We start from the raw sequence: 22,758 nt of genomic DNA, 5'->3' as shown, positions 1-22,758 counted from the left end.
GCCCCAATGTGCATGACTTTACACTTACTGACATTGAAGCGCATCTGCCATTTTGCTGCCCATTCTGCCAGTTTGGAGAGATCCTTCTGGAGCTCCTCACAATCACTTCTGGTCTTCACCACTCGGAAAAGTTTGGTGTCGTCTGCAAACTTAGCCACTTCACTGCTCAACTCTGTCTCCAGGTCATTTATGAAGAGGTTGAAAAGCACCGGTCCCAGGACAGATCCTTGGGGCACACCGCTTTTCACCTCTCTCCATTGTGAAAATTGCCCATTGACACCCACTCTCTGCTTCCTGGCCTCCAACCAGTTCTCAATCCATGAGAGGACCTGTCCTCTAATTCCCTGACTGTGGAGTTTTTTCAGTAGCGTGTTCAGTAGTAGGAGTTTTTTCAAAAGGTGGACAGAGAAGAAGAGGAAATGTGGAAGGGAAGGGGATGCTGAGCTAGAAATTGGAGAGTGGGAGGAGCAGAGACCAGCACATCATTCAAAAGGCAAATCATAGGACAGAAGACTAGCATTTGGCAGGCTGTCTCAAGGGCCAGGAGGTATTGGGCCGGTACTGGATGGTGTAGCGGTCTGGGAATTTGACTTAGACTTGGAAGATCCAGGTTCAAATCTCACCTCAGCCACGAAGCTTCCTGGGGGACCTTGGGCCAGTCACTTTCTCTCAGCCTTACCTACCTCACAGGGTTGTTGTGAGGACAAAAGGAGGGGAGCAGCTGTGTACACCGCCCTGAGCTCTTTGGAGGAAAGGCGGTATAAAAAGGTGATAAATAAATAATAAAATAAATAAATACTGAACTAGATGAACTAAGGCTCCAATTCTGTGTAAGGCAGGTTCATATATGCGCTGTATTTCAGCCCATATGGGATTACATCCGTGGCAAGCCCAAGGTAACACCTCTCCTTACACATCAGGCAAAATGGAGCACATTCTACCAGAAAGTTCAGTTGTGCAGGGCTTCATTGAAATGAACATGAGCTGTGTAGGTATGGTCCCACATTGACATTAATTTTTTCTGAATACCAACACAGCTAGCTCCCTGATTCTATTCACTGAGAGACTATTATTATGAAGCATTACATGGATCTGTCTCCTAACTATGCATGCCAAAAGCATAAATTCCCTTGCTTCATATAAAAGGCAGAGGCTGGGTGGAGGGAAGGGATCCTGTTTGTCATGTGTTGATTGTCACACTTCCAATATGGTCTGCTTGTTTATGCCCAATTAAAAGGTCCCAGTGCATGGCCTGAGGGTGCATGATGCAGGCACCTTGACTAAGCAAGGTTAGACAAGGTGACTGCTTGGGAACTTCATGTCACCATAAGTCTCTCCGTCCCCTGGGGGCTGGGGATAAGAACAGGCCCTCAGATTGGCTTACTTGTCGTAAGAGGCGACTAAATAGCCACCGGGTAGATGGGACTCGTCAACCTGGGAAGGCAGCTCATCTGAGAGAAGGAAAACTCTGATCCCAAACCTCCACTGCCTTGTGGCTACATCCAGTTATGGAAAAGGCTTCAGGAGTCAACCTCGAGGCAAAATCTGGAGCTAGAGTCCCTGAGGCAGTTCATGGCTGAACACAGCCACGTTCTGGCAACTCCTGCGACGCCGCTGGAACCAACCGTATTGGCTTCTGCCTTTCCATTGGACCATTTCAGTGACGTGGAGAGGGGGGATTTGCTGCATGGGTAACAGCCTATCCTCCATATCTACTTTACCCAGGCTTCACGCACTGGAGAGGACACTCTGTTCCAGAACATTATTCAGAGCGCGATACCATAGTCTTCCGAGACTGAAGGATGCCAACAAGTAAGTCTCTCCAAAAGAAACAAAATCCTGTCATGCTGTCCCTGGAACTTCTGTTCACTGCTAGGAAACTAAGGGGGGGGGGGGCAAAAAAAATGTTTTATGAACAGTAGCCAGGATATGTCACTCTGTCTCTCAGCTGGAATAAACATTCTTCTGACAGAAGCAATGACAAATATTTTAAAAGACTTCCCCGAGGGACAGATTACATGGTACGCACAGATGCATTGCATGTATTGAAATTCCAAACTTGGGTTGCTTGCTTTTCTTTCTAATTAAAAAAAATGTTTTTAGAGGAAAAACAGTCAGTGAGGAATGGATGAAGTGCCCCCTCCCCAGTGATTCCTCTATTCAAGTCTCTTAATTTACTTTTTATTCAAGAAAAAAATGTTGGGGTTTTCTTACACGCATTTGAGTGTCACATTAAGTTCCCCTTTGGTGACCCTCCTCCCCAAATCTTTGGTTATTGGATGTACTCAGCCCCTACCACATCAAGTATCCCAATACATCTAATCATTTAAAACTTTGGAAGCCATGTCTAGGGACAAATAGCCTGAACCCAATTTTCTGTCAGCTGTTGTCACAAGTTTGCATTCCAACATCATGTCAAACTGCCAAGTCAGGAAAGATGTGTGCTACGTTCTGGCAGGGGATACAGCTGACATTCCTAATTTGGCCATGACATTTATAGGCTTTGCCAATCTGACACAGCTAATTGCAGGCTTGGCTGATGTCCCAGGGCTATGGCGTTACTATGCTTCTTGTAGCTGTGAGGGCCTCTCACTGCTCAACAAATCACCTCCCTCCCCACCTCTCTTATCAGTTGCAGCATTCCACTCTTTGACCTTTTCTGAATGGTTGTCAGCAGGAAGAACACCTACAACAATGGAGAGGCAAATGTGAGGCTTTCAGGGGATGGAAAGTGAAGTTATTAAAGCAGGTTATTATAGCATGGGCTTCCTCACTGCCCTGTTGCACCTGTGTTTGTATTTCCCCTTTGTGTTAGAGCAGTGGTTCTCAAATGTTTTAGCACTGGGACCCACCAGAAGTGATGACATTAACCTGGAAGTGATGTCATGGTTGGAAGTGACATCATCAATTTAGGCTTCAAATCTAAGCTGCAATCAGCCAAAGGTTGCACTTGTTCTGTTATTTTGCATAGCTTGGAATTTCAGCTCAGAACTCCATTCCAGGTCAGAAGTCAAAGGAAAACGCAGCCTTGAATCCTTCTCCAAAAATCAGCCCACACCCCTTTCCAGTATCCCATCTTCCCACCTATTCAAGGCGAAGCACCATACGTCTAAGAACATAAGAAGAGCCCCGCTGGATCAGGCCAAAGGCCCATCTCGTCCAGCTTTCTGTATCTCACAGTGGCCCACCAAATGCTTCAGGGAGCGTACAAGATAACAGACACAACCTCGTCCCAGTGCCCTCCCCTGCATCTGGCAATCAGAGGCAGCCTGCCTCTAAAGTTAAGAGCTTCCACATACCTACTATGACTTGTAACACTTAATGAACTTTTCCTATAGAAATGTGTCCAATCCCCTCTTAAAGGCATCCAGGCAAGATGCCATCACTACTTCCTGTGGCAAAGAACCACCTGTGGCAGAGAATCTCTCCACCACCAGGAGCCCGCCTGCCCAGCAGCTCTGTACCCTGTATTTTCAGCTCTGTATTTTCTCTCTCTTTTTTTTTATTAATTTTTTTTAATTTTTCCAAAAACAAAAATAACACACACAACATACAGTATTAGAGGGTGCAAGATATCATACATCACTATAACTAATAAATCATTACCTATTTCCTAATCCAGTTCCTCTTCTATGTTAGCCTCTTAATATCATTTATCCTTTATCTATCATATCATATCATATATAATATATCATATATATAATACATTCATCTGAACACCCTATCTTATACTTCTACAACTTTATTTTCAACCAAGCATAAAATAATTTTCATTACTCAATCTATATCGGTTTCACTGTTGATCCAAGCTCTCTAAAAATCTGTCCATTTCCACCACATTCATTATTTTCTCTATTAATTAATCTTTCATTGGGATCTTCATGTCTTTCCAATATCTAGCATATAAAATCCTCACAAGAATTAATATCATAATCCAGTATCTAACATATTAAATTCTAACTTTTAATATCCTAATAATTACATATATCATTTCTCTACCTATAACATCCAAAATTAATATATCCTCATGACTAAATACATAAACATATACGTAAACATCCAAAACAATATCACCTAAAATTAATTCTAATTCATTACATCTAATATCAAGCTAACTAAAATTTTTATGCATATTACATATCACCTATAAAACTTATATAAATTCTCATTGACATCTAATAAACTTTAATTTCTAACATACAAAATTAACACATTACCGTCTTTCTTTTTATCTATTCCCTTGTCTCCAACCTAGATACCCACTGGTCTGCCAAATCTCTTCTCTTCTCTAGACTTTAACCTTCCATCTTTTTTTTTCTAATAAATTTCACATGGATTCCTCTTAACAGATCACAGTTTAATGTACTCGCCCTTCTTGCTAAATCAACATCTTGATGAGTCATCTCCTTCACTTGATCATTCCAATCTATGTCAGTTGGTTGAAGTATTTCTTCTTCCTTCACTTGATCAATCCAATCTGCATCAAAGTATTTCTTCTCCTTTGTGGTCTGGTGACTTTTGAGTCTTTATCATCCAAGCTATCTCCAATAACATTGTCTCTTCCAATTGTTTGTTTTGTCCTGTCTCCAGTGTTTTGAATTTATCTTCCATTTCTTTGCTCTTTTGTTGATCCTCTCCTGTTTGTTGTGTATTAGACTCATTTGTCTGTTGAATTAAGATTTCCAGGCTAATTTGGATTTGTAAATATCGATTTGCTTATTGCTTTCCAATACTTTTTCCCTAATCCTTTGTTTTTTCTCATATGATTCGGATATAACATTTTTAAGTTGCACACTAAGATCATTTAGTTGTGTAAACGCATCCAAATTAGCTTGAACCCGCAGATACTGATTTGTTTGTTGCTGTCCCATCACCACTAATTTCTCTATATTGTCTTGTATTGTCTGCTTCCATTCTTTCCCTTTCGATTCATCTTGTGTTAGTTTTCCCAAGCTGGACTCCGGGACAGAAGAACTCCTAACTTTCGCTCCTTTTCCTGTTATCCTTTTTCTTCCTTCTTATATCTTCTTTCTTCTTACTTCACTTGCCAAGTCCTGTTCTTGTCCTTGTAGCATCTTTTTTAGTCCACTAGATGTCCCTGATGTTCTTATTTCTATTGTTTATATCTTATTTCTGTTATTTATATTTGTTTCTATGTCAACCGCATTCCTTTCCAGGAGATAATCAAAGGAATGTAAACCACTTTTGTAAAAAAAAAAAAAAAATGCAGGTCTCCAGCCGCTCTCCACAGGCACTCCACAAGCTCTCCACAGGAAAATGAAACTGGACACTCCACAACAATAATTGTATTCCAAGACGGTTAATTTGTAATCCAACAATTTTTAGGTTTATAAAGTTAGAGTTATGCACTCATATTTCCACAACAAGTTCGGCAGATCTCCTCCAAAGCTTCTTCTCACATCAACAAATAAATACGCAGAGAAAGCCGCCCCCTCCTTCCTCTTCTCCCAGGAGGGGGAAAGCCTGCCCCTCCTTCTCCTTCTCTTAAGCTTAATCAGGCAGTCAATTAGTCAATTAATGCCAGACGCACACAATGGAACAACACTCAGTTGCTTCTTTCAGCTTCCTTCCCTACTTGGAGCCTTCGGCTTAATTTCAACACTGAATCCTCACCATCACCGACATCGATGGCTGGGTTCCCTTGGAGAAAAAACAGTCCCTGGCTGGACCCTTCTTCTCTGAAACCATACACCATCTGTAGGATCAAGGCCTCTCCTGGCCACTCATCCTCAGATCTCATCAGACCCGCAATTCTGGGAATAGCGTGTTTTCCAAGAGCTTTCCAGGAGCTCAGAAAAACACGGCTACTCAGCCACCTCAGGCCCTGCCCCCATCTCTGTATTTTCAATGACAGCTGAGCTAGGTGCTACATGACCCACATGAAATTGGCTTGCAACCTATGCAGTGGGCCCCAACCCACAGTTTGAGAAACGATGTGTTAGAGGAAGCAGCAGCCCAGTGGCAGCAGCTACTGCTTTGGAACAATCCTAGTCAAATTGTTTCCTTGTATTGATGCTAGGACTGTAAAACAAAATGATACTAGCTGTTGCTTTCATACAGTGACTCACACGATCGAACCAGAAGAATGTCAGCTGCTTGGATAAAAAGTGTGTACAAATCAGCTAGCATGCAGAATTGGCTTTTGTCTGTGATCCCAACTGTGTCCCGAAGCAGTGGAATAGCTAGAGGGAGTACAAAGCACTAAGTTTTGCAGGGAGCCTCAACGCAGCGTGCAAGTGGCCTCCCCTTCCCCTTTGCAGCCCTTCTGGGTGTTAGAGCTCTTGAGCCTGGAATGGCTGTGAAGGGGAGAGGGAGGGGTTGCTTGTATGCTGTGGTGATGTTCCCTGCAAAACATAGTGCTTTGTACCCCCTCTAGCTATGCCACTGCCCCTATGTTCCATATTGTAATGCAAGCCATCAGAGCTTTTTTTGTTCATAGGGCTCCTGAAGATTTCTTACTTGTTCTGCAATTTAACACACATATGTCTTTATGGCATATGGCAGATCTGGCAGAATTAGGAAGAAAAAGCATTGAGACAGCTTTCATAATATCTCAAGCCAGTGGAGAAAATAGGCTTAGAACATAAGAACATCCCCACTGGATCAGGCCATAGGCCCATCTAGTCCAGCTTCCTGTATCTCACAGCGGCCCACCAAATGCCCCAGGGAGCACACCAGATAACAAGAGACCTCATTCTGGTGCCTCCCTTGCATCTGGCATTCTGACATAGCCCATTTCTAAAATCAGGAGGTTGTACATGGCTTGTAACCCATAATGAATTTTTCCTCCAGAAACTTGTCCAATCCCCTTTTAAAGGTGTCCAGGCCAGATGCTGTCACCACATTCTGCAGCAAGGAGTTCCACAGACCAACCACACACTGAGTAAAGAAATATTTTCTTTTGTCTGTCCTAACTCTCCCAACACTCAATTTTAGTGGATGACCCCTGGTTCTGGTGTTGTATGAGAGTGTAAAGAGCATCTCTCTATCTACTCTGTCCATCCCCTGCATAATTTTGTATGTCTCAATCATGTCCCCCCTCAGGCGTCTCTTTTCTAGGCTGAAGAGGCCCAAATGCCATAGCCTTTCCTCATAAGGAAGGTATAATCATTTTACAGTCACTCTAGTGACTGTAAATCTCTAGAGTAATCATCACTAGAGCCCAGTAATCATTTTAGGCTATTTTGCACCTTTTCCATTTCCACCATGTCCTTTATGAGATGTGGTGACCAGAACTGGACACGATACTCTAGGTGTGGCCTTACCATAGATTTGTACAATGGCATTATAATACTACTAAGTCGTTTTGTTCTCAATACCTTTTCCAATGATCCCAAACATAAAATTGGCCTTCTTTACCGCCGCTGCACATTGGGCTGACACTTTAATCAAGCTGTCCACCACCACCCCAAGAACCCTGATCTGTCACAGATAGCTCAGAACCCATCAGCCTATATGTGAAGTTTTGATTTTTTGCCCCAATGTGCATGACTTTACACTTACTGACATTGAAGCGCATCTGCCATTTTGCTGCTCATTCTGCCAGTCTGGAGAGATCCTTCTGGAGCTCCTCACAATCACTTCTGGTCTTCACCACTCAGAAAGGTTTGGTGTCGTCTGCAAACTTTGCCACCTCACTGCTCACCCCTGTCTCCAGGTCATTTATGAAGAGGTTGAAAAGCACAGGTCCCAGGACAGATCCTTGGGGCACACCGCTTTTCACTTCTCTCCATTGTGGAAATTGCCCATTGACACCCACTCTCTGTTTCCTGGCCTTCAACCAATTCTCAATCCATGAGAGGACCTGTCCTCTAATTCCCTGACTGTGGAGTTTTTTTAGTAGCCTTTGGTGAGGGACCGTGTCGAACGCCTTCTGAAAGTCCAGATATATAATGTCTACGGGTTCTCCTGCATCCACATGCCTGTTGACCTTTTCAAAGAATTCTATAAGGTTCATGAGGCAAGACTTACCCTTACAGAAGCCGTGCTGATTCTCCCTCAGCAAGACCTGTTCGTCTATGTGTTTTGAGATCCTATCTTTGATGAGGCATTCCACCGTCTTACCCAGTATAGATGTTAGGCTCACCAGCCTATAGTTTCCTGGGTCCCCCCTCTTTCCCTTTTTAAAGATTGGCATGACATTTGCTATCCTCCAGTCTTCTGGCACCGTAGTGTGGTGGGGGTAGGACACTGGGAAAGAAGAAAAAATAGAATTTATGAAAATATATTAATGGTCTTTGGGTGAAGAACTATTTTGCCATATTCTTGTGCCCAGATTGATTTACTGGAAAGATAAATAACATGAAAGCTGTTTCTCAAAAGCTTGCTGCCTCAACAATACATCTAGCTAATTGTGATTAAACTTCATTGATTTTAACTAGGCTTCAGCCCGAACTATGGATTACCCAGACAAACCATTTTTCTAAATTAGATTCTTAATGGGCCCAAAAGAACTGACACTGAAGCATGAAGCCCTCTACTATGAACATGTATAGAAACAAAATCATGAGGCTGAGCACCACATGGGTAGGACTCCAGAGTCTATTCCAACACTCACAGCCCAATCCTACCCAACTTTCCAATGCAGATGAAGCCATAATGCAGCCCTGAGGTAAGGGAACAAGCATTCCCTTGCCTTAAGGAGGTCTCCATGACTGCCCCTACCATCACAGGATCCAGCACATACCCATTGGCACAGCTGCACCGACACTGGAAAGTAAGCTACTTGCTAAGGGACTTGCTTCCAAAGAAACATGACTGCAGCCTCAACTGTTCATGAAGATCATTGAAACCTCAAAGGGTCCCTCCCTCCCAACTAAGCATTGAAGGAGAATAGGATTCTAGTATATGTGGGGTGGACTCTGTGGGTGAAGTGGGTGTTTTATTGGTTCCTGCTCTGAGAGGGAAGAGCCACCCTCCTCTCCTTGCTGGGAAGATTGTTTCATGTTAACTGGTAGCAGCTTCTGCCTGCCCACTTTTGCAACACTCCTTCCCCGTTCATGTGAACCCAAGAGAAGGTGAGAGCAGGAAAGTGGCCCTGTGAGTTGGCCTCTACCGCTCCTTTCCACCCCAGCAAGACCTTCTCCTTTCCACCCCACTCCTCAACCAGATCAAATGCAAGAGCTGCTGGCAGGACTTTTGGCGCTGTGGTTGCAGAACCCCTGGAGGAGTCTCAGTGATCTTCATGGTTCTGCAGAACACAGTTTGAGAAAAGCTGGTCTAGGGAACCCCAAAATACAGACACCATCACACAAAAGACCTTCTTTCCCATAGCCACCTGCCTAAACTCCAAAATTGTAGGCACATGAAGAAGTAGGTGTTTCTCTAAGAAAGATTATTCTTGGGACCCCACTGTCCCCACCAATGGGATGCTTCTATAGTATCTTATGGGCTGTAATACTGACTCAAGAGAAAGGTAATTATAAGGGAACACCAAAATGTACGTATTATACTAACAGAGATAAAATACATGATGCCCTATGCCTGAGCTTCTAATCAAGTAATTTCACGAAGGCAAGCTTATCTGCTTTCTGAAAATAGCCATTAGGTTGATATTTACTGAGAGATAAACCTCTCCTGCCTCCATAATAACTGAGAATGAGAAAAATAAATGCAACTCTTTAAGAAACATAAAATTAGACCTGCTCTATATTGCCTGAAACTGTTTTGCGGTAAACAGAACAGCTCACTAGTAACATGTTACCAATTCCAAGAGGATAGTAAATAATTACTTTAAAGCCATTCCTGCAAGGAACACAAGGGAGAATTATTATTTTCTGTTAGTGTGACTCAGCTGTATTTTGCAACATACATTACATAGTAGAGGTTGCTGAAAATGGTTTGACATATTAGGTGGTGGCATGGATTGTAGAGAGCCTTTCTAGTTGTAGCAGTCATGTTCAAAATTAATGGAGCACCCTGGTGCTGAAATGCTGTTATTTCCATTTGCCTCTTAAATTTCCCCAAACATGGGACAGATAGAGTGGGCAGCCAGCGACAGCAGAACATTCCCATGGCCTCTAAGACTCAAAATAGTATTTTCCCTGCCTAAGGCTACTCCGTGATTTGAACAAACATTCCCCTATATACATGGAAATAAGCTCAGAAGTCATATTGAATGTGGATTATTTTCCCACTACACATAAACTTCTCAAGGATCTTGGGCCTTTGCCAGATGGCAATTCTGCTTTCAGTATAAAATGGATAAACTTCCGTATGATATTCAGCATTCCTTGTATCTGCAAATGACCCGAAATGAACATTGCTTATCTGAGAGTATCAATGTCACACATTTAAACTGGTGTAACACTGATATCTTTTAAAAATGACCATAGGTTCAAATGAGCACCCAGTGAGACTTGTGAACAAAGCAGAGAATTTTCACAAGCATCCCTGTTGGTGGAACCCAGAAATGGTCAAAATAACAATGAGGTCCCATTCCCACCCCCCCACACACACACAGAGATCTTGTGCCCAGAGGTGTTTCTGTAGCACCCTTTGCTTTGCCAATTTGATGTAGGATAAGAAGCTGGGGAAAAAGCTCACCATTGGGGTGCAGGAGAAAAGCAGTGGCATTCAGAGTGTGCTGGGATGAAATAACATCTCTAGCAAACTAAAATATGTATGGGATTTTTTAATAGCAGAACCTACTTTAAGCAACTTCCTTGTCTTTCTTAGCTGTAAGTCCAATTCCCCCCCTTTTTTTCTCAACATCTACTTCTAGTTTTTAAACTTTTGCCTCTCATTGGATATAGACAGCCCAGTCCTATGGCAGGGTAGTGTTGGTGGTCTGCATGCTGCTTCCATTGCTGCCAGCAGGGAACATGTGGCTCCAGTGAAGAGGCCCAGAACCATTTGGCTCTACTGTACTCTACTGTCTGTATTATGCTGTGCCTTATTAACCACAATGGATTTTGGTGCTCCATGTGCTACAATGGAAGAGGAGACTTCAAACAACAAAGGGTTTTGTAACACCTTAAAGACTAACTGGTTTGTTTCAACATAAACTTTCATGGACTGTGGTCCACTTCACCAGATGCATCTGATAATGGACTGCAGTCCACAAAAGCTTCTGCTAAAATAAAGTGGTTTCAGGTATTATGCGGCTCGGTTACTTTTGGTAAAATGGGAGAACAAATATTCTAGAAACAAGCAACACCCTCCTTTCGACAGCTTTGTTTTGGTGCTCCCATTTTTATAGCCATTTCCCCCTTCTTTGCAATCTGTAGCCCTGTCTCTTAGTTCCTTGCATATGGGCTGGCAACAAGCAAGTAAGCATGATTGGTAGCATAGCTGTAAGGCTCTGAACTGTGGTGAGAAAAATATGTTTTTGAGACTCCTATGAGTACAAGAGAACTGCTGTTCCTTGGTAGGCGAGTTACAGAATTGTTGTTTTTTAAAATTGTGGAGCTGCTGCTAATTTTCCAAGAAAAACGAGCCTAGTGGGAGTAGTAGCAATGACAACATCACACATCATCCTTGCTCCATGCTGGGCAGGTGAGTCTTCTGGTCATTAAGTCAGAGCCGCTGAGCAACTACAGCATGAAGGGAACAAATGCAAGATTTCAGCAATGACAGGCCTCATCAATTCTGCTGGGTTCCAACATTCATGGTGCAAAAGCAATCCCACTGAGTTATTATGATTTATTTACTTGAGCAGCCCAATCATAGTCATGTTTACTCCAACATAAGTTACACTGGTTTCAGCAGAACTCACCCATTTAGACGTTATGCAGAGTGGGGTGAACGTAAGAACAGAAGAAGATCCCTGCTGGACCAGGTCCAAGGCCTATCTAGTCCAGCTTCCTGTATCTCACAGCGGCCCACCAGATCCCTCAGAGAGCACACAAGATACCTGCATCCTGGTGCCACTCCCTTGCAGCTGGCATTCTGAGGTAGCCTATTTCTAAAACCAGGAGGTTGCACAAACCCATCATGGCTTGTAACCTGTGATGCAGTTTTCTTCTAGAAAGCTGTTCAATCCCCTTTAAAGGCATCTAGGCCAGACACAGTGGTATGTTGAAGGTGGGAGAATTCTGGACTGTTCTACTTCCAACCGCAGGTGGTGAGTCCTATTTTTTAATCTTCCTTTATTCAAAAAACAGCCAGCACACCAGAGAGGTCTGCATTAAACCTTTTCTTAATTTGCTGAGAGTTTTTTTTTTCACATTCTAAACTATAACCTCCACACCTGCAGTCCGAAAGAGAATATGACAGAGTTTGACCACCTCAGACTATCCCCTCACTGTGAGTAATATGTAGACTGTGTGGCTCCTAACTTCTAAGGATTACAGTTGTAATGTGCCCTTTTTCAAACTGTGGGTTGGGACCCACTAGGTGGGTCACAAGCCCATTTCAGGGGGGTTCCCATTCATTTCAATGTGTATTTTATTTTTAATATATTAGACTTGATGCTACCATGGCATGTACTGGTGTCACTAGGCTTCATGTCACCTGGTGCGGGAGGCCTGCGCTTCACCCCATGCAGTGGGCAGGGCAACATCCCAGGTGGTGGGCGTGGTGATGTACCATCGCCTTGCCCCCACTGGTTTTTTGGGTGTACCTTTGGTTAGAACACAGATATTTCAATGTGGTTTATTTCATTGCATTCTGCATGAAATTACGCATTGATTGATATATAACATGATGGTATTAGTCCTCCAAACTCTGATTTTAGTGATTCTGAAAACTTGTAGAGTCACACACATGCACCCCGTGTAAACTTACTAACACCTTACTGCAGCAGTTCTCAAACTTTTAGCACTGGGACCCACTTTTTAGAATGACAATCTGTCCAGGACCCATTGGAAATGATATCATGGCAAGAAGTGACATCATCAAGCAAATTAAAATAAATAATTATAAATAATTAAATTAAAATAAAAGAAATAATTAAATAAGGGGGAGCCAGTCCTGTTCCACCAAGTGAATCTACTCTGAAGTAAGTTCCATAGTGGTCAATGGGGCTTACTCTCAGGAAAGTGTGGGTAGAATTGCAGCCTGTGAGCCCAATCCTATGCCTGTCTACTCTGAAGTAAGTCCCATAGTGGTCAGTCAATGGGGCTTACTCTGTAATCTGCCTGCAATAACAACCCCCAAAAAGAATCAGTGAGATTTCCAGCCCTCCCCAGTGCCCAGTTTAAAGTTCTTCTATTTCAGGCACATCAAGATAAAGACCCACCTGGCTTGTCAAGTGCAAAATAGAAAACTTCCCCTTACCAGTTCAACCCTCTTTTGTCCTTCGACTTCTGGAGCATTTGTTGCACTCCAGCTCCATCGGATCGGGACCCATCTGGTGTCCTCACATTCCCCTTTGCCTGGCCTGACCAGCAGCCAAGGCACATCTGCCTACTCATGAGGAAACATGACCCATGAAGGAAAGGAGCTATTTCAATTCTGTTTTTTGCATTGCACTCCGCCAGACATTCCACATCCAACGGCATATGGCATGACAGGGTACCTCCTGAAGCTGCAAAGTTAGTGCGTCCTCCCCCCAGGGCACTTCTCTCACACTCACACTCACACTCACACACACACACACACACATCCCCGGTGTGTCACCCGGTGCGGCCCACACCCCTGCACCCTCCTCATGACACCAGTGATGGTATGTGACTGCCTTTTGGGAGACATTACAGATCTGTACTTTTAACAGGCTACTATGTATATGCTTTTGACAATGATAGTCAATGGGGCTTACTCCTGGATAAGTGTGGATAGACTTGTAGCCTTTGGGGTGTTTGGGGAATTCTTTTTTAAACAGATCAGCAACTGCTTGGGAGGTTAGAAGGGTTCTTTATGTTCAATAAAATTTTAAATTTATACTTATTGTAAACTTTTACTTAATATTGTCATACGGAGGTGTTAAAAATTTCCCTGCTTGATGATGTCACTTCCGGCCATGGCATCACTTCCAGGTTAATGAAATAACTTCCAGTGGGTCCCAACAGATTGCTTTTCTAAAAAGTGCATCCCAGTGCCAAAAAGATTGAGAACCACTGCTCTATCCTGTTTGTCCTTTTAACAAACTTGCACAATGGCTTTAGAAAGGAAGTGGGGATTACTGACTTGATAACTTTTCCAATACCACAAGAGAAGGTCCTGAATAAGTTGTTTTCAAACACATCCCTGTTGTAGTCTTACCTTAATGACTTCAGAGCAGAAATTTACTGTACAGTCCTATGTGGGTTTACTCAGAAGTAACTCCCAAATGAGTTACTCCCAAATGAGTAATGCATGGGATTACACTGTTACAATTGTAAAATGATCTAAGCCAGTGTTCTTCAATCTGTGGGTTGGAACCCTGATGGGGTAGTGAAACCTGAGTTGGGGGGGGCGTGGCAACCAAATAAATGCAATCGAGGGCTTGGATCCAATCCAGTAATGGTACTGCCTTATCAAAACTGAGTTCTTGATATAATCCTGCATAGGCTCTTCTTACTGTCTTGCCCTTCAGTGCCTAAGGCCAGCCCTGCTTAGACTGCTGCCTCACAGGGTTGTTGTGCAGATGCATGTGGTAGAGGGAAATGGGGCAGGTGGATGCAAGGGGTGAGCTGCAATGGGGTCAGATCAGGTCCCAGGAGGGGAGCGGGATTGCTGGTGGGTTTCCAGTCATAAACAAATTTTATTTATTTGTTTATTTATTAGGGTCATGGCTAATAAAGACCACAGATCTAGGCATGCCTTGAAGGATGTATGACTGTGGCTCCCAAATGTTTTAGCACTGGGACCCGTTTTTTAAAACGACACTCTATCGGGACCCACCTAGGTTTACCAGACTTTTAAAAAAGGAGATTAAGAAAGAAATATTTTATTTGTTTATAATAATAATAATTAGAAAAAGACCTTCAAACATTTATCTTCCTATATTTACACATGCTTGCAAACTGCAGGATCTGTGCTCTTAGCAGGGTAATTAGGAGCTACAGTATCTGATTGGGCTTGATGCAATTAGTTATCTGATCTTTCCACCACCCTTTGGAGACCCACCAAAAATTAGGCTGCAACTCACCAGTGGGTCCTGACCCACAGTTTGGGAACCTCTGATGTATGAACATCACAGTCAGACGGTTTTAATAGTCATTCTCTCTCAGGGATATGAGATCTTGATAGAGATCTATCCCTATCAGGGATAGAGATGGTCCAAGAAGTCACAGCTTGCTTCAAAGAAGACAAGCACCCCTCCCGTTAGGCTGTGTCTCAAGATCTGAAAGGACCTTCTTGAATGGTAGAAAATCTGCCCTGCCCCCCTTCCCCCAACCTCATCTCCATGTAAGGAAGAGTGGAATGAAAACATGATGGGACATGGTTGGGGCAGAGAAAGGAGAACATTTTTTTAATGTCTCTTCCTTGTGTCTTGATTGTGGGCAAATCTAGCTAAGTACAGGGTGACCAGATACAGTGGAGGACTCAGGGCCCAATCCTATCCAGTTTTCCAGTGCTGGTGTAGCCCTGCTAATGGGGCATGCACTGGATCCTGTGGTGGGGAGGATGTCACAAAGGCCTCCTGAAGGGCTGCACTGGTGCTGGAAATTTGGATGGGATTGGGCCCACAGTGCCTCTACCTTTAACCACTGCATAGAAGAGGGGATTTTGACAGGTGCAACTCAACATGGAAGGGTTTAAAAAGCTGCACCTGCCAAAATTCCCTCTTGGTTAAAGGAAGAGGCGGTCTGTCCTCCATTGTATCTGGTCGCCCTGGTTAAATAGAGTGAAACATGACAAAATCATCATCATCATCCCTTCTTTGGAAGCTCCACGTGGCTGCATCCCTCTGAATCGGGTCCAGAGCAGCTCAGGTTTGCCCGTGGTCCAAAGGAGGCTGCAATTCCCCTCGCGGCCTGTAGTGGGAGCCGCTGCTCCCCCATCAGCCGGCTGGCTGGCTGGCTGGGGACCAGTCTCGGACTTGGAGGAGGCTCGGCATCTTCTCCTTCTGTTCTGCGGACATCCTTAGCGGAGCAAGCAGTGGCAAAGGAGAGCCGAGGCGGGCATGCAGGAGAAGCTGGTGGCAGCAGCCAGGAGCCCCGGGGCATGTTGATCTGGGCTGCTGGCTGCAGCACTTCTGCTGGGGGGCCCATCTGGGGGGAGCACTCCCGCCTGCCAGCCTCGCTGGCCCCCGGGTGCAGCCCCCGGGCGTGCTGGAGAAGACCCGGGCAGCATCCTGCCAGAGGAGGGGGAGAGCCCGCGAGCTGCCAGCCTCTGCCATTCATTCCCGCCCCCCTCTTCTGCCTTACCATGAATCAGGCTGCTCCCTGCCACCGAGGAGGCATTTAACGCGGAAGGGGACCCTCCAGCGGAGCCCTGGTTGCCAAGGTAATGGCCCTGCACAGCATCTCCCCTCCACCCCAGTGAGCTGAAGGGACCAGGAGGGCTACTAGCCGTGCATGGTCCCCCCATCCCAGCCGCACGCCTCCCCCCCTCGCTGCATAGGCTGCAGTCCTAGCCACACTTTCCTGGGAGTAAGCCCCACTGAGCACAGTGGGACTTACTTCTGAGTAGACCTGCCCTATGCATGCGCCACCGAACGGCTTCCCCCCGTGTGGATCGCGGAGTGCAAGCATGCTGCCACCCTCTCCGCACTTACAGGGGAGTAAACTCCCCCCCCCCCGCTGAACCTGGTGGGACTTGCTTCCGAGTAAACCTGCTGCACGCCCCTGTTGGAATGGGTGGGGAAAGGGCCGCGGGGTGAGGATTTTGACGGGGATGTGGAGACTGTGCGAAGAGGTAAGAGTCCCTGAACCGGATCGCCGGCGTCGTGTATACGCTCCCTGGGTGGCCACCGCGTTCCATTCGGAGTCCAGCTCTTTCCAGGGGCGCTGCTGCAGGTCCTGGTTTGGGTTTCGTTTCAGGAGAGTTGCAGTACAATACAATCCTAGGCATGCCTACTCAAAAGAAAGCCCCACTTAGTTGATTGGGACTTACTCCCATGTAAGGGTACATAAATCTGCAGCCTTGATTTCCTCTTTGGGGGAGTTTGTGGGAAGACACCTTGGGGCCCAATTCTTTGCAGGTCTACTCAGAAGTAAGTCTCGTTATAATCGATGAGAGTTACTCCCAGGAAAGTGTGCATAGGATTGCTGCCTTGATTTCCTCTTTGGGGGAGTTTGTGGGAAGAGACCTTAGACTGAGCCCAATTCTGTGCAGGTCTACTCAGAAGTAAGTCCCATTATAGGCAATGGGACTTACTCCCATGTAAGTGTGCATAGGTTTGCAGCCTTGGTTTTCTCTTTGGGGGAGTTTGTGGGAAGAGACCTTAGACTGAGCCCAATCCTATGCAGGTATACTCAGAAGTAAGTCCCATTATAGCCATGGGAGTTACTCCCAGGAAAGTGTGCACAGGATTACAACCTTGGTTTCCTCTTTGGGGGGAGTTTGTGGGAAGAGACCTTAGACTGAGCCCAGTTCTATGCAGGTCATAGTCAAGGGGACTTACTCCTAGGAAAGTGTGCCTAGTATTGCAGCCTCAGTTCTCTGTATGCTAAGCAGGTGTGGAGAGGCACGCTGGACAATTGCTAAGCAACCAGTTGGGGTTTGGGAAATGCTGGCTGGATTTGTGCTCCAGGCTTGTTGGTATGCCAGTTGCATGAACCTTTGAATGAAGTTGGGAGTTCTGCATTTGTGGGAGTTCACCGGTGGCCCCAAAATATCTTTCTGTGGGGCCATTCGATGCAGCAGAATAATGAAAATTAGTAAGATGCATTTGCGAATCGCAGCAACTGGAATGTGAACATGCAGGACTGGAAACTAGGGCACTTTGTTCCAAAGATGGGACGATTGCAAGTTTTCCACCTTAAAAAAAAATACAAAAACAGGGTTCTATTTATGCTGGAGGCCCAATGCCAGCAACCAAAGCCAAAATACTTGGGAACGGAGGCCCTGGGCCATTGGGGTCTTAGCAGAGCTGATTGTAGGGGCAAAGGGTCTGTCACGGACCTGCCTTTGAGCCAACCAGCTGCTGGATCCACAACTCTGTGTGAAACAAGAAAGGAAATGGGACAGGAGCCAGTTGGCTCTGGGATTTGGGCTGCAATGCATACTTGGAGCTGTGTCCCCTCAAAATCCGTGGGACTCTTCCAAGTAAACAGGGTCAGCCCAGCACTGTCAAGGCATTCTTGCTGGTGGCCTGAGAGAAAGCCTTTTAGTGGAGAAATTGTGTGACTCTTCCAAGTAAACAGGGTCAGCCCAGCACTGTCAAGGAATTCTTGCTGGTGGTTTGAAAGGAGGCCTTTTAGTGGAGAAATTGTGCTAGAGGGGACTTGAAAGTGGGAGATCCTCCTATTTTATCAACAGATCCCCCTATTTTATATTTGGATTACTGATGCAGGGAATGCTAATCTCTCCCCCCCCCGCCCCAACAAAAATCAGAACCAAACATCACTTATCGAAACGGCCCAGATTTGTTGAAATCTTTGGCTTCACTTTGGCTTCACTTTGGCTTCACTGGGTTGCAGACTGAGTGGTATGTAGGCCATATTTGTTGCATATTATTTAGTTGTACATGCTTATACATAAAATGAAGTCTATTGCTGGTGTGTGAGAAGCCATCCATCCCCAAGCTATTTACAATCCAGTGCAGGCTTTCGAAGAGGGCAAGAGAATCCTAAGGCAAGCTGAAATGGCAGCTTTTCATATTTCCTGTTGCACATTGCAGTATGCAACCAGAATACAGAAAATTGCCTCAGGAAAAGCCCCCTTCCCTTGAACTCTCTGCTCATCCAGCTGGAAGCCAGGTCTATAGGTTGTACTGCTATACTGCTTGCCTGCAAATCATCACCACCACCTCTGTGAAAATGGAACGGGCTCAGGTACCCCACAGTTTTGTAACATGCAGATCAGAAGTGGTAAAATAACCCAGTTGTGATCCATTAAATTTGAGTCGCCTGGAGTTAGGCTTGGTGTGAATTTTGAAAGGGGAACTTTAGCGGTTTATATTTGACTGGTTTGGTGTGGTTCATTCTGAAATTTTTGTTATAGCAGCTGAGAGGGAAGGAGGAGCACTGCTGATAGCCAGGGTTCTTTATCCTAAACATTACCCTAGAATGGGCTTATAGAAACAGACTGGATGGCCACCTGTTGGGGCACAGTAGCAATTGCCTGCATGCATCAGGGGCTGTACTAGATGACCTCTAGGGTCCCTTGAGGCTCTAACATCCTTTAATTCTGGCTAGTGATTCACCAAAGTCCACTAATCCTGAAGGATGGCCCACCACAGTATTGATAAAGCTATTCTTGCTACTTGGCAGGGGCTTCAAAAACAGCATGAAGGGTCTTTGTGATTGGCAGGCTACAGGGCATGTTGTGTTTAATGGGTGGCAAGCTGTGTGCAGGCTTGACTTAAGCCTTGCTTAAATAAACATAAATGTAGTCAAGGTTGCAGCATTGGGATGATTTGCATTTCTTCAGTTCTCCTAAAGAAACATATATACAGAAAAAAAAGAACTGTGTCCCTTAACCCATTTTTGCCCTGCACACAAGTGTACACATTTGGTCCCTGTTGTGTATATGCAACACTGGGCAGAAATGGCTTAAGCTGCAAATTTATATGGAAGCAAATTACCACTAAAATTTGTGGATCACACTTGCACGTAAAAATGTTCTGTATTAAGGTGCCTTAGTATGTTCCCCATGGACATTCCTCATCTGCCCTGCTGATCCTGAGAAATGCAACTCTGGGAGGGAATATTTAAGAGAGAGGTGGGGGGAGGCATTTTGTAGACCATCTATGCACCTCAACCATCTTTTAGTGTGTGTAAGGTGATGTTTCAAAGTCCTGGTTCAAAAGCAATAGCAGGCCGTGCCCTTCGCCAGTAATGATTGTGTGCTTGGAGAGCATAGCATTGGTGAGGAGCGGAGTATGTGTCCTCCTTTAAAGGCCCTTTTTTAAAAGGATATGTGTTAGTGCAAGGGTGATCAGCCTGACCATATCTGTCTTGCATAGAAGCTGCAACTGGCTCATCTCTAGGAAAAGTCTCCAAAGGTATCAGAAGCAGCATCTTCAGCTCTGTCCTTAGCAAGGCTATTCCCCCCCCCTTCCACCCCAAACTATTAGCTGTGAATTGGATCATGTGCTGTTGTTCTTGATCTCCACCTTGGAGCATTATCTTGCAAAGGCGGAAAGATGACTAGTATTAGCGATGCACTGCATCTGATACAGCAGGTCTAGGTCTAGCGCTCCCGTTTTCATTTCTGCAGCCCATCCAGCTAAAGTCTGGAGTTTAAGCTGCCCTCAACATTTTTTTAGATGGATGGAATACAGTTTTTTAAAAAATAAATGAAATCAAGGCATTTTCACACAATAAAGAGGCTTTTGATTTGTGATGTGAATGGAACACTTCCACTGGCCAGGGTACTCCATTCTGGTTTAAGTGCTTTCCTCCTGCTTTCTCTTCCATATGAAAACATCAACATAAAAAGTGTGAGAGCAGCTAGAAGTTCAAAGCTTTTCAGTGGACTGGAGAAAACAATTAAGCTGAAACGTGATGGGCTTGTAAAACTGTGAATGGCTGGAGAGAGCAGGCAGAAGGGAAAAAAATTGTGTTGGTACCAGAACAGAGACAATCAAGTAGATTTTGAAGTACAAGTAGGTGTAGGGTTGACAAAAAGAAGCCTTTCTAATTGAGGCTGCAATGCTATACACACTTACCTGGGAGTAAGTCCCATTGAATTCAGTGGGCCTTATCTCTGAGTAGGCATGTGTAGGCTTGTGCTAGAAGTTATGGAATTGCAAAAGTGTGATTAGATGGCTTTGTAAAAAACAGGTTGAAAGGGGCCTTTGAGGGTCCTATCATCCATGAAGATATTTAAATAAAAATATCATAGGAAGGGGCTGTTTGACCATTAACTATTGAGTGGGTATTCCCAGGTGTACTGCATTTCAATGGAGATTTCATTGAGCTACCTAAACTTTTGAGACACCTGTCCCCCCTCCCTGATTTGTATAATAATCCTTTTTAAAATAAGTCCCATTGTGTTCAGTGGGACTTACTCCCAGGTAAAATGTGTATAGGATTGCAGTCTTAAAGGATCTTCATTGAACTTTTGGTTATTTAACCACTCTTTTGATCTGTTTATTTCCGAGGCGAAAAGATTTTTGGTTTGGGGCTTAATTTCCTGTTGAGGTCCAAGATGCCTAAGAAGTTGGATTAGGGTTAAATTCTGGTTTATTGAAAAAGAAACCTGCTCTGAACCCGCTTTTTTTTTATTATTAAGAATATTTAGATTGTGCTTTTCAACAAAAAGTAGTTCACAAAGCAATTTAGACAGCCAAATAAATCAAAAAATGATTTCCTATCCAAAAAGGGCTCACAATCTTAAAAAAAAGAAAAAAGATGCAGAAGAGACACCAGCAATAGATACTGAAAAAGATGCCATACTGGGGTGAAAAGGGATTATTAGATTACAGGTTCACATCAAAATAACGCCAAACCAAGTGTGACCGGGAATCCATTTATTGCATCAGTTACAGAAAAGAGAAAAGCACATAGGCACAGCATCTCTTAAATTTCCCCCAATGTTCCATCCCCCATTACCCTCTAATCCAGGGGTGCCCAAACCCCGGCCCTGGGGCCACTTGCGGCCCTCAAGGCCTCTCAATGCGGCCCTCAAGGAGCTCCCAGTCTCCAATGAGCTACTGGTCCTCCGGTGATTTGTTGTAGCCCACACTGGCCCGATGCAACTGCTCTAAGCGTGAGGGCAACTGTTTGACCTCTCGCGTGAGCTGTGGGATGAGGGCTCCCTCCACTGCTTGCTGTTTCACATCTGTGATGCAGTAGTGGCAGCAAAGGAAGGCCAGCCTTGCTTTGTGCAAGGCCTTTTATAGGCCTTGAGCTATTGCAAGACCTTCATTCATTCATATAAGTTCATCTTTAATATATTCATTTATGTAAACGTATGTAAATTTATTCAAATTTTAAATGTAAATGAATTCTTTTTTTCCCTCGGCCCCCGACACAGTGTCAGAGAGACGATGTGGCCCTCCTGCCAAAAACTTTGGACACCCCTGCTCTAATCCTATACACCTGTCCCAGACTCCTGAGCACAAGATCATTCCAACTTCATTCAGCTGTTCTGTAGACTCACCCCAGATAATTAACCCTTCTTACACAACAGGGACAGTTGCTTCCCCCCTGCTACATTTGAGGACACCACTTGAAAGGGTGCCTCTTTAGATACAGATTCAAGTTCAGTTTGGACTCCCTGCTTCCTATGGCCATGGAGGCAGGGCAGGAATTGCATCTTACCAGCCGGACATACAAAAAGCTATTTGGGTGCTGGCAAAATGCAGGATCTCCAAAATAGGAATATTTCCTGGAAGGAAGATAGCAGGATGACCCTGTATATAGTAAAAGCAACTGTGCATTTGTTGGGCTACAAACTAAGTATTTAGATAGGTCCTAAAGTTCATAAGTGCCTTGCTGTTGTTTTTTAAAGACATTCTTGCAAAAAAATGTCTGAACCGCCCCATCAGCCCATGTTCCAAGCCCTGTTTTAAAGTGACAAGTTGTCATGTAAGATAAAAAATTGCACAAGGTTTTGGGACTGGGTGCCTTTCTAGTGGAATATTTCATTTTACTCTGTCAGGGATAAGCATCATTAGAGAGCTTTAAAGTGTGACTGATGATGAGCTTTCCCTTTGGGAAACAATTTTGCCTAGATGATATGGATCGGTGATGTGTGTGTGTGTGTGTGTGTGTGTCTGCTTAATTTCAGGGGGGAAAAATGCATAAAAACTAGTGATTT

The 22,758-nt window shown here is 44.5% G+C and overlaps 1 protein-coding gene across 2 annotated transcripts in view; it reads left to right on the top strand.

Moving 5' to 3' along the window:
* The first annotated feature begins 15,924 nt into the window (after positions 1 to 15,924).
* Positions 15,925 to 22,758, top strand: part of RGS6 (regulator of G protein signaling 6) — a 292,282-nt gene continuing 285,448 nt past the window's right edge. For both annotated transcript variants that reach the window (XM_066631615.1, XM_066631606.1), the window contains exon 1: positions 15,925 to 16,332. The gene's annotated coding sequence lies outside the window, so the exon portion shown is untranslated. The remainder of the gene's footprint in view (positions 16,333 to 22,758) is intronic.

The sequence above is a fragment of the Tiliqua scincoides genome, chromosome 1, assembly GCF_035046505.1.
Source record: "Tiliqua scincoides isolate rTilSci1 chromosome 1, rTilSci1.hap2, whole genome shotgun sequence".
In the NCBI taxonomy this organism is placed as follows: Eukaryota; Metazoa; Chordata; class Lepidosauria; order Squamata; family Scincidae; genus Tiliqua; species Tiliqua scincoides.
The sequence above is the reverse complement of the archived record's forward strand: the minus strand, read 5'-3'. Positions and strand labels throughout refer to the sequence as shown.